Raw genomic sequence first — 13152 nt, forward strand, 5'->3', positions numbered from 1 at the left:
TCAACTAACTCGTAAAATATGAAAAGATTGCTGAGTCCTTGGCCTTCCAGCTCGTTAAAGGGACAGGAAGTGCTATCCCTCATCTAGATTTTAATCTTTTTGGACCTGAGGGATTATTGCACAAAAATATCGAGCGCTTGTTTTGTTCGGCTCGTTAAAACTATCGAAAATTCATCCCTTCTGTATTGTTTTATACTTTTTCGGACTTAAGGGATTAGATGACGAAAAAGGAATTTTGGAGTTATCTTTACGTGCCTTTTCAGACTCTCTAAAATTGAGAAGGACTGAGTTATCTTTGTCGTTAAACTCGTTAAAAAGATTAATAGCGACAAACTTGTCTTTAGACGAGAACGAGTTTCACTATCGCTAGGCTCGTTAAAACATAGCGATGGGTTTGCCCGAAGGGAAAATTATAGAACAAGCATATATTATCCTCCTCAAGCTTGACAAAAATAAAGAGGTACTGCTCAGCAATGACTGGGGAAAAATTGGGAAGAAAACTCAAAGAATCTTTATTGGTAGCAAGTTGCTCTTGAACATGACACTTCCACTCCGTGTCCGAGTCGGGTTGGGTTGTTTCATTCACCGGTCACATCGCCATGGTCACACCATACCTTCCACATTTGGGGTTAATGCTACCAATCCATCACATCAGTGTCGCCGACATGTTCAAGAGAAGTCATCCAGAGAAGCCACCTGTGTCTCATCCACTACCATACATTATACTCCATTCTTTCATGACCGCCACCCTGAACCGTATATCATCAGATCGTTTTCGCCTCCATCAAAATCATTTGCTCCATTCCGTGTCATTGATGTGGGATTCGTTAAGGCCCTCCTATGACGGATCACTTCTTGTCGACATCAGCTCATTATCCAAGAAGTTGATCTAGGAACACCCCATTCAGTACTTTGAAGCTTGCATGCCTTAATGGCAAGTTTCTCACTTCCAGCGACAGGTTTACATCAATGGCCTTCGACCGAAATAATTTGCGTGGTGTTCGACGCCAAGTCCTTTATTCACACCATGTGGATTGTACTGCAGTACCTTGAGGATAATTATCATTATCGGTGATTCCTCTCGCGCTTGTTAATAGTTTACATCATTGACTGGTAATCAAGCGATGTTTTTCCATGTTCGACTTCAAAACATTTCTCACATGGATCGACTTGTACTTCGAGTAAAGATCGGACGAGATTGAAGACCCCGGATCTAGTTTCATCCATCCGGGCTGCGATATATATTCAGGGAAATAAAGACATCAAATGTACAGCATTGCAGCACAGATAATCATCCTACCAAAAGGATGATGGCTCTATCAGAATCATCAGTCTACACTCAGACGATTGTCTGTCCTATGTACATAAAAATGAATTTATAAAGCTGAGCATGGGAATGCTCACCTCAGCTAGATCATGAAAACAATATGAAGATAATGTATTGTATTGTATCTTATTACAGGTCTCCTCCCAGCATTGAAAGAACTTCGGATCCTCATAATAAAGTATTTCACCCGACACCAAAAGGTTAATGGCCTCATACTTTAGGGGGCAACTGTTATAGAAATTTTTGTGCCTTACAACTCCGAGCATGAAATGTCCATAAACCAAGGGCTCCTAAGTCCCTAAAAGTGTTTTTCTAACCCCTAAAGGAACAAGGTCAACAGATTACAGCTTCTCCCAGAAGTTCTCCACCAGAAACTGCTCAGAATAAGTCAAAACAAGATCATTTCAGCTGCTCCACTGGCTAGGTGCATTGCATTGCACCTAAATACACTGTGAGGGTGTGTTGCATTTCAAAAGTCCCTTCTGTGGGGTGCGATGGGCGAGAAATGACAAATGGCAGTGTCATTCCGCGAGGTGGAGAGACAATGGAAGCTTCCAGAATCTTCTCCTGTGACACTTGCCTCACTGAATTCGACCAAGGATGAGTAAGAGGCCTTCAGTCTCCAAGTGGAAGCAAGAACTGACAGAGAGAAGACACTAATCAAATCACAAGCTAACTCATCCTCCTTACACATATCTATATATGGATCCCTCATCTCAGAGATCCAGGGGCTGGAATTTTGCATATTGTAAGGAATTGCTGTTGGTTTTTGAGACAAACATCAGAGTATTGGGTGATCTATGCTTTGTTGGAGGTGAAGAAGGGCTTCTTTGCTGGGAGGTTGATGCTAGGTCAGGAACCACCGGTTGTAACTCCTCCTGGATCTTTTCTTGTTTATCAATAAAAACTATTTGAGTTTTTCCTCCATGCTTTTGTATCATTGATGCTTGTTACATTTGTATGGTTAACTTAAATCTGATCCTAAGTTGTTTATGAATATAGATCCATGTCTTTGTATAGTGTTCTTCTTCTGTGATCTTACAGGTACTTTGTGAAGCTGGGCAAGTAAGGGAGCAGGTAGCTGGAGACTGTCAAAGAAGAGAGGGATTGGATCAAAGGATTAGCGCAAGACACAGGTTGGTTCTTTCTATTCCTCTCTATCTATAGTTCATAAAGGAAATACAAAAGTAGTTTTTCTCTGTTTGTTTCTAAGGCAACTGTCACACCTTAGTGGGATAGAGCAGTTCTAAATAGACACTTTTCCCTGTAACAGGCATGGAGTCAAAAGCTAACAACCAAGCCAAACACTTAAAACTTCAATCCAAACTATTAGATCATCAAAGTCTTAGGGCCTTCTCCTCGAGCTTCAAACCTTGATGAATTCTGTCGTCCCTTGCTGAAAACTGAACTTGAAAGAAAGTTGCTACTGAAACAAAATCCACACCCTATTCTATTCTAACTACTGAAAATGACTGCTAAATCAAGTAAAGGAAAAATGTCAATGAAGCCAATCAATCAACTGGATACCTGATTGTCCTCTACTTACACTATCTACAAAAACTTAAATATTGGCAACTCAACATACAACTGAAGCAGAAAAACTATGATTCAAAACAACATAACCATCATGATCTGATGACTGCAGCAAACTAGTAAAAGGATATTGAAAAGCATGTGCAAAGGACATATCTTGATGATCAACAGAAAGATCATAACAAATAATAAGTTGAATTGTTTCCTCTTCATGAACCAAAGGAAACACATTTGCATGTTCCTCCACTTTCTTCCCCTCTTCCACCATTGCTGATTGGGTGAAATGATCCTTCCAGTGTAACCAATCCAGTAGATGGTTACTGTTAGCTCTGCTATTTTCTGCAGCGTTTGATGGATTGTAAATAGGTTGGGCAGTGCTGGTTTTGGTTGCATAAGGCTGGCAGCAGTTTTTCCCGCTTCCTCCTTCATTTTCCCCTTCTCTCCTTATAACTCCCGCTACCCTATTTTACACCCACATTTGGCATAAAAGCCTTGTTTCCTTAGCTCCCGGGAGTTTTTTGTTTTAACATTATAAAACCCCGATAACTATCCAAACCCTTTCACAGACCTTTTCACCTTATTCCATTTAAAAGCTCGTGCATATAAGCCCCACGCCGTCCGATCAACCCTCCACCTTAATCCCCACCATCCGATCACACATAACCTGATCTAACGATCCCACACACCTATAACTTGCATACCCGTTCTGCGTCGTTCGATCATCTGCCGCAAGATCTGACGGCGTTGGCGACCCCCACTCCCGTAACGTGCGCGGGCGATAGTTAGTGGGGAAAGCGGTTTCCTGCGAGTCGCATCCACCACGCGTCAATGTTTGAATGGTATCGTGCCCACCGTGTACGTTTATTGCCTCCTCTGATAGACGGTGCGATAAAACCGCTTACTGCCACCGTACCCTCCTCCCGCGTACTTTCCACTTAGGATCATCGTCAAATTTGCCGGCCTGCGATCCGACGGCTTGCGATGCACTCTACCCACCCGCGAAACCACTGACCCCAGCCATTATCCTCCACACTCCTTTTGCACCCAATTGCCGTCAGATTTGCCCGACTGCGATCTGATGGCTCACATTCATTTCGTCCACGCCGCCTCCCAATAACACTAGTCATGCGATCTCCGACGTTGACTTGTATGATCTGACGACTGGGCTTCGTTCCTCTGTTTAGTCGTGCCTCCGCCATTCCATCCACGCCTTTAACCTGTTCTATGTTTCCAAAGGAAGAAGGCGGCCTGTGTTTAAACTCCCAACGTAATAAATCCTCAGCAACTACATTTAAAAGACAGAATGGCCGAAGGAAAAAAAGGACACCCTCGAGCAATTCAAGCATTTATCAGTGATGGGGCATGTTCCATATTATATGCCACCTGCTCAAAGGAGGACTGCAAAGTACCAGAAAGGCCGATTTTGTTCATTAAAACACTCAGTTTGCAGCAAAGACCCATATCTGATTGTAAATGTGGTTGGTGGTCCATTATGACCCCTCCACGCATAGAGCAGCAGAGTGTTTTTGTAATCAACCTCTATATATATCCAGAAGACAGAGGGTTGATGGTTGATGAATGTTATCTTGATGTAAAGTTCAACTTCTGGAGACTGCAACTATTGTGACACCTGTAGCTTCTGGTCTTCATTTTCAGCTAATGCAAGCTTCTTTTGTTGTTAATTGCTTACTTTCCACTTCTTCTTTGTTCCAGGTTGTGCCTGTTATACATTTTTCATGTGCTCTTGATGTTTAGCATTAGAGGGGCTGTCATCCCACCTCTATGTTAAGATCTAGTTAGTATCATTGAATGTGTATGCAGGTTTCTGTTGTTTTAATGCTAGAGAGCTGTCATCCTGTCTGTGCATTAGGAAATAGAATTACAGACCTTTTAACTGGTTGCAACTGGCCATCACAGGGTCCTGTGCATCTGCTGGTGTGATCAGTATTCTCCATCATCACATTTTCCTTAAGCTATGAGTAATTGGTGGTCAAAAGCCTTGTAGTCTGGGGGTGTTCACCCATGTCTGGGGTTAAGCATAGTAGAAGTGGTTATCTAGCTTGAATATGCATCATTCCCTTCATTCATCCACCATTTTCCAACATTTTTGTTGAGTTTGTAATGTTCCTGAGCATTTCTTATATACAACCTAGGAGAGTTTCTTGGGGTGATAACATTAATTGGCGCCATTGCCAGGGAGAGGAGAATCGAAGCTCAGCTTCCCTAGGAGAATGACACAGTTCCAGATTTTGATGATAGACAAGGTCTGGGCACATATTCTAGTTGTAATCATCTATCTGGTAACTCCACTGGAGGAAGACCAACTTTTGGCGACTCCACATTGAAGTTCTGGCTCAGTTTGTGAGGTATGATCGAAGATATCTTCAGAAATCACCAGCTAAACCAGTGCCTGATCCTGAGAAGATCGTTAAGCAGAGGAAATTATTGTAGAAAGGAGCATCAGGACCAGGTAAGCCTTATAAATCCTATGTATCTCTACTAGTGAAATTCACCTTCAGAGATTCATAAAGCTCCTTAGTCATTCATCTCCCTTTCGGACCTCTGTTCAAAGAAGCATCCATGTTGTTCGTCATATTCCTCTGTTTTTGTCAGTCTTTTCATTGATTCATACCACTCAGTCTACCAGTATCCTTTTACCTTACCTCAGTCATGGCAAGCCAGCAAACTCTTACCAAGATAGAAAGAATAGCTGCTGCTAGGTATGGACCCTTGGTCTTGCCTGTCCCTTTGAATGCTAGACCTGCAAGAGATTATCAAGAATTTATGCCAAAGTTTACTGGTGTAGAAGGAGTAATAGCTGAAGAGCATTTAGAGGCCTTTTATAGTTATGCTGATAACTTGGATATCAATGAAGAGGATGTCTGGATGAGGGTTTTTGTCCAAAGCCTAGATGGGGAAGCTAGAAAATGGTTTAGAGAATTACCCCCTAGGTCTATTGCAAGCATTGAGACCTTAAATGATTTATTCCTAAAGCACTGGGGGAACAATAAAGATCTGCTCTATTATCATACTAAATTTGGGAACTTGTAGAGAGAAGATGGTGAGCTATTGTCTAATTTCAACATCAGATTTAATCATATGTACAGCAGAATGCCAGCTGAAGTAAGACCCACCCCTGCTTCTGCTATGCTCACCTATGCCAATGCCTTTGATTCTCAGTTCTGCTTGCTGTTAAGAGAAAGAAAATCTGCTTCTTTGGCTGATATGCAAAATGCAGCCTTTGAGGTAGAAGAAAACATCATTGCTGCAGAAAGACTCGAAGGAGATCATGAAAAGAGAAGACAGGGAGAAGAGTCCTCGTCATCCTCAGATCCTGAGATTGATGAATTAGCCAGGATGATAGAGGCATTAGCCTCTGAAGTTTCCAAACTAAAAGCTGAGTAGTATTCTGAAGAAGCAGGAGTTCCTTGTGACTTTTCTCTTCCAAAGCCAAATCCATATAGAGGAGCACAGGAGCAATTGCAGATTTTGCAGAGAAATCAGGATGCAAACGAAGACCAAAGGGTGAAGATCCTTTGTCAAAATATAGTCATGGAAGAAGAGCATCCTGATGAAGAGGAGGAGGTCCATGGTTTGGAAGGTGCTCCTTTCCTAACCAGAGCTGCCTATGAAGAAGCATTATCCAGAGGTACTGCTTATGAGTTTGTTGTAGCTGCAGAACAACAAGCTTATCAGCAGCAACAATCAGCAGAAGGCACCTTCATCCTCCAAGAATCTGTGCTCGATGCTAGCTCATCTTCACATGGCTATGCAGACCTGCAAATTAGCCAGCCTGCTTTTGTCCCTAGACCAGTGATCAAGAAGGGAGAAGAAGGCTCCCCATCATCTTATGTTTCTCTGTCTGCTCAAGTGACAATCCCTCTAAGTTGCCCCCTAAACTCTGAGGCAAAACAAAATTCAATGCTCAAGGCTGAAACTGATCATCTCAGTCTTGATATTCTGAAACCTGCTCAGATGGCCTCCACACAGATTGAAAAGGCAGCTTATCAGATGACAGAGGAAGAGGATGCTCAGTTTTGGGATTCCTCCTTGGATGTGGACTGTCCTAAGCAAGATCTAGGAGCAGATGAGGTCTCTGTGTCCTCCACACATAAACACATTGGTACACCATTCATATTATTTGTGCAGGCCACAGGTGACAAAGATAAGTACACAACATTCATGGTTATTCAGCAGGTGTACAGAGGTTCCCAAGAAGAACATCCAAGGAGGAGAGCACACAGAAGGGAGATGAAAATCGATCCATATCTACCTATTAAGCTCAAATGTCCTAAACTGTTTGAGGTAGATGATCAAATCAATCCTGTTTTGCAGCTCTATGATGAAGGGGCCGAGAGCAGGAGAAACAATTTTGATGGCGCATCAGTTGGCCAATTTTTGAATAATTATGTTGTTTAAGGTCCTCTGGCCTTAATGATTGTAAGCAATTTCTTTTAAAGTTTTAGGATAGGCTTAGCTTGACTCCATGCCCAATGAATACTAGGCAATGTTTTGTAAGTTGATTTTGTATGAAGGCATTGGTCTGCAGTTCTTGAGACCTCACAGGGAGGATCTCATGCCCAGAAGGAGCCAGTGTTAGCTCTGCTATTTTCTGCGGTGTTTGATGGATTGTAAATAGGTTGGGCAGTGCTGGTTTTGGTTGCATAAGGCTAGCAGCAGTTTTTCCCGCTTCCTCCTTCATTTTCCCCTTCTCTCCTTATAACTCTCGTTACCCCATTTTACACCCACATTTGGCATAAAAGCTTTGTTTCCTTAGCTCCCAGGAGTTTTTTTTTTTAACATTATAAAACCTCGATAACTATCCAAACCCTTTCGCAGACATTTTCACCTTATTCCATCTAAAATCTAGTGCATATAAGGCCCATGCCGTCTGATCAACCCTTTGCCTTAATCCCCACCGTTCGATCGCACATAACCTGATCTGACGGTCCCACGCACCTATAACCTGCATACCCATTCTGCGCCATCCGATCATCTGCCGCAAGATCTAACGGTGTTCGCGACCCCCACTCCCGTAATGTGCGCGCGATAGTTAGCGAGGAAAGTAGTTTCCCACGAGTCGCGTCTGCCATGTGTCAACGTTTGAATGGTATCGCGCCCACCCTGTACGTTTACCACCTCCTCCAATAGGCGGTGCGATAAAACCGCTTACCGCCATCGTACCCTCCTCCCACGTAATTTCCGCTTGCGATCACCATCGAATCTGCCCGCCCACGATCCGACGTCTCATGATGCATTCCACCCGCCCACGAAACCACTGACCCCGACCATTATCCTCCGTGCTCCTTTCGCACTCGATCGCCATCAGATCTGCTCGACTGCGATCCGACGGCTCACATTCATTTCGTCCACGTCGCCTCCCGATAACCCTCGTCATGCGATCTCCACCATTGATTTGTATGATTTGACAACTGGGCTTTGTTCCTCCGTTTAGTCATGCCTCCGCCATTCCGTCCACGCCTTTAACCTATTCTATGTTTCCAAAGGAAGAAGGCGGCCAGTGTTTCAGCTCCCAGCGTAATAAATCCTCAGCAACCGCATTTAAAAGACAGAATGGCCGAAGGACAAAAAGGACACCCTCGAGCAGTTCAAGCATTTATCAGTGATGGGGCATGTTCCATATTATACACCACCTACTCAGAGGAGGACTGCAAAGTACCAGAAAGGCCGATTTTGTTCATTAAAACACTTAGTTTTCAGTAAAGACCCATATCTGATTGTAAATGTGGTTGGTGGTCCATTATGACCCCTCCACACAGAGAGCAGCACAGTTTTTTTTTGTAGTCAACCTCTATATATATCTAGAAGATAGAGGGTTGATGTTTGATGACTGATATCTTGATGTAAAGTTCAACTTCTGGAGACTACAACTATTCTGACACCTGCAGCGTCTCATCTTCATTTTCAGTTAATGCAAGCTTCTTTTGCTATTAATTGCTTACTTTCCACTTCTTCTTTGTTCCAGGTTATGCCTGTTATACATTTTTCATGTGCTCTTGATGTTTAACATTAGAGGGGCTGTCATCCCGCCTCTGTGTTAAGATCTAGTTAGTATCTTTGAATGTGTATGCAGGTTTTTGTTGTTTTAATGCCAGAGAGTTATCATCCTGTATGTGCATTAGGAAATAGAATTACAGACCTTTTAACTGGTTGCAACTGGCCATCACAAGGTCCTGTGCGTCTGCTGGTGTGATCGGTATTCTCCATCATCACATTTTCCTTAAGCTGTGAGTAATTGGTGGTCAAAATCCTTGTAGTCTGGGGGTGTTCACCCATGTCTGGGGTTAAGCATAGTAGAAGTGGTTATCTGGCTTGAATATGCATCATTCCCTTCATTCATCCACCATTTTCCAGCATTTTTGTTGAGTTTGTAATGTTCCTAAGCATCTCTGATATACAACCTAGGAGAGTTTCTTGGGGTGATAACAGTTACTTACCGAAATTCTGCTCTCACTTACCTTGAGCAAGTAGAATGATGTATATGTTGGCAACTTACAATGAAAATTGAAACCAAGATTTATGCTGATAAACAAAACAACATTCATCTTCTACAATGCTTGCAAAAGAATGTCCAAGGGATCTTGAAAATTATGAAGCATTACCTTTTGTGAATCAATAAAAGGAGAAGAATAAGCATTATTTCCATATGGCTGTAACAAATTAGAAAAAGGATCCTCCATAATATTTTCAACAGCATAAGTGTCCATATCTATAGGATCTAGGGCAAACTCTTTTTCATCAACAAACCTTTCATTTTCTGAACCTTGAGGAAGATTTGTATCTACAAGGGGCTCTAAAACAACTTCTTCTTTATCATTGTTCTCCTCTTCATAATCACTTGGAAACTGGAAAGACTGTACAATAACATCATCATTCTTAATGGATGGAATATTGATTTTCAAATTAAGAATATTATTTATTTCTTCTTCAGTCAAAGGAGGAAGTACTCTTTGTTTTCTTTGGAAAAAACAACAATTGTCTTCTTTCCCTCCTAAATTTTGACAAGGATGTTGAATATCTTCATTAATTTCAAGCAAAGGAGTATATAAATTTTCATCAGACCGCTGATTCATTTCATGTGATTCCTTTTGACTATCAAGATGCAAAATTCCTTCATCTTCAATCCAAGAGGAAGTTATTGTGTGTTGACTATGATCTTGTGTATCAAAGTGACTGGATTCTTCAGACTGTTGCTGAAGGGAAACATCAAAGAAGGATTCAATGATTTCTTCATCGTCCATACATTCGATATCATCAATACTGTCAAGATATGCAATGCAACCTTCACTATAATCACAACAATATTGTAAAGAAAGATAAGACTTCACATAATGGTTGGAGAACACATTTTGGAAATCTTTTAGAGAACATAAGCTTCCTTCTGGTAACCCTTCATACCATACCCTAGATTTATATTCAAGGGTATCCATAAACAACATCATGAGACAGTCCTCAGGAAACTCAACTCTTAGTCTACATACATGTATATGAAACCTTACTAAATGCAAAGTAGCATCATCTTCTTGTTCATTTTTAAATATAGGAAGGTTTGTAAACCAGTCAACATGAGGCATAGGATTTGGAATCTAGGGATCTAAGATCGATCCATAGGAGCATACATGGGATTTATTCTTGTAGTATAACTTATCTTGACAACAATGAAGTCACCAAGAAGGTTTTCCAACTACTGGTTCTTGAAAAGTGGAGTCGCCAAGAAAATTATGAACCTTTGAATTAGTTGACACTAGAGTTGCCAGGTGAATGATTTCATCCTTCTTGTGCCTGATCACAATTCACCATCAGCAATAAAATTTCAACTTTGTCGTACACCTAGGGAAAGTGAATCTTTCGTTCCCTGACAACAGTGCCAGTGTGTTATCACTCCTCCAGATCTCCAAGACTAAGGAAGATTCCAGCTGAGGTAACCAGAGACTAACCTTTTGACTTGGTATCCAGCCCTAGCAAGCCGGAGAGGGCTCTCTCCACAAAATTATAGCCAAGAGGTATGGATGAATTAGGGTTTTAAGCTAGTTATGATGTGTAGAAGGGTTTGATTGCTTGAACTTGGGTTGTTGGATGAGGATTAGGTCAAAGAGACTAGGTCGGGCAAATAAGGGTGTGATTACAGACATCTGATGGAGCAAGGTAGGTAGGAACTCAAACACTTTAAGGTTCTTGAGTGAGGTGGATTAGACTAATGAGGTGCTATAAAGAGAAAGACAAGCATGTATTCTTTCTAAACTGAAGAAAATGGAAAAATTATGAAGATTTCCCCGAAACGGAGCATGTAAGATGTATTATGCTTATCAACTTGAAAATCAACATATCATAAAGTGAAATGAAACATGAGAGTACAAAACATTCAAACATATGCAACATAAGAAGAAACTATGTCAAAATGCCATACCATAGGTATTCCATCAAAATAGTTGCAACTCATTCATTAAATTTATGCCAGATACTGATTACACTAGTGTCTCTGATCAATACAACAACATCCAACTTATTCCAACCTCTTCCAAGAGTGAAGAATGGAATGATATAGACATCAAAAAAACCTTCTCTCATCCTCAGGGATCAAATACATGAGCTAAGGAGTTGTTCCACCCAAATCTGAACTGAAACCTAGAGTGTAGGGAGGTCAAACTAACTCATCCCTCACTTTTTGGAAACTAATTCATTAGATCACAAAAATAGTTCTCACCTAATGTATTTACCCTAGGTAACTTTAAAACATCATTATTAAATTTTCATTCATCAATTACATTGGTAAAAACATGATTTCCCTAGATGAAAATAAAAAATGCAGTGAAAATTCAAAAATATCAGACATTTGTCAAACACTCCATTTTTGTGCCAGGAGCACCCTCCATGTTGCAGCCAAGTTTTGAGTGCCTTCATAGTGTCCAAATTGAGTCCAGGATAGATTTTTGGAAATCCTATCCTATCTAATTTCCAAATCTACCTTTATTTTCCAAAATGGTCAAGTTTTTACCCTCAAAATGTTGATTCTCCCAAGAATGGTCAAAAGCACAACGCCAAGGTGAAAAAGGAGGCAGAACTATGGTTTTTTGAGTGTATTTTGACTTTTTCACCTGCAAGTTGGACCAAAAAAGCTTAGAAAAGTTGCCTTATTGCATGTATTCATCATTCTAAATCTGATGGTGGTCTCCTTATGTGCAAAAAATGCTTCAAACAAAATCGCAACCCCTAGGGCGATGCACGCCTGGCATTCTAGCTATCACAAAATTGTCTTGAAATGCACAAAATTTCCAGAATTTGCAAAAAAATGCAGCAAAACTTGTCAAAATTTGCTAAGTGATGACTAATGATGAGGGTTAGGCATGGACTGAGGCTTCATCAGGGATATCAAGCTTCCCTTCCTCTTTTTCCATTTTTAAGGTTTCAATTTTTGCATTGGCATTTCTTAAGTTTTCACTTTGCAATCTTGTTTCTCTTGGCATAGTTTTTTCCATCCTCCTTTGTATTTCATTCTCTACTGTCTATCTTCCTCCTCCAATCTATCTTCCTTGTCACTATAATTTCCGTTCTCTTCTTTTGTCATGGTGTCTTAGTGTTTAAAACCCTAGGGAGATGAATTGGGAGTGAAATGTAGGTTTAGGGAGATGGGGGAAGGGATTATCAAATTGAGGGAGGTGATAGGGAGTAGAAATGTTGTGGGTTTTGGAATAGCAATTTTATTACAGGTATAGGGATTTGGGAGCCTAGGAAATTGAATTACCTAGGTCTTAGGGTTTAGGGGATAAAGGGCTTTGGGGAAAGGGAATGGTAGTGTAAGGGTAGAGATGGGGTTTTTAGATATGTAGGAAGGGTTTGTGAAAGTATTAGGAAGTATATTTGAACATTAGGAATGAAACTAGGGTTTATAGCAAAGAAGACACTAAATTTTGCATAGAACATTAAAACACCATGAAATCATTGTTTAGGAGTGCAAGGAGGCAAGAAATTTGTCACACTCACTTGCAAGATGATGAAACAAGGTTTTGTTTAAAGTTTACAGTGATGGCACTCTATTTTGAAGCTTGGTGAGAAATTCAGGCGGGTGCACAGTGCAATGAACAGGTGTGCCCTCCTTCTGCCAAGCACACAGGGCATAACACTGGCGTGCAGTGCGCAATGCAATGAACAAGCGCACAACGCTAAATTAAAATCAACTTTTGAGTGCATTCCAAAATTCCAAATTGAGCGCATGATAGCTCGTTGGAAATATCTCTCTCTTGGCTACACAATGGATCTTTCAATCACTTAAA

Source organism: Pinus tabuliformis, chromosome 3_1 (assembly GCF_031772625.1).
Source record: "Pinus tabuliformis cultivar Carrire ecotype Pingquan chromosome 3_1, CPIR1, whole genome shotgun sequence".
In the NCBI taxonomy this organism is placed as follows: Eukaryota; Viridiplantae; Streptophyta; class Pinopsida; order Pinales; family Pinaceae; genus Pinus; species Pinus tabuliformis.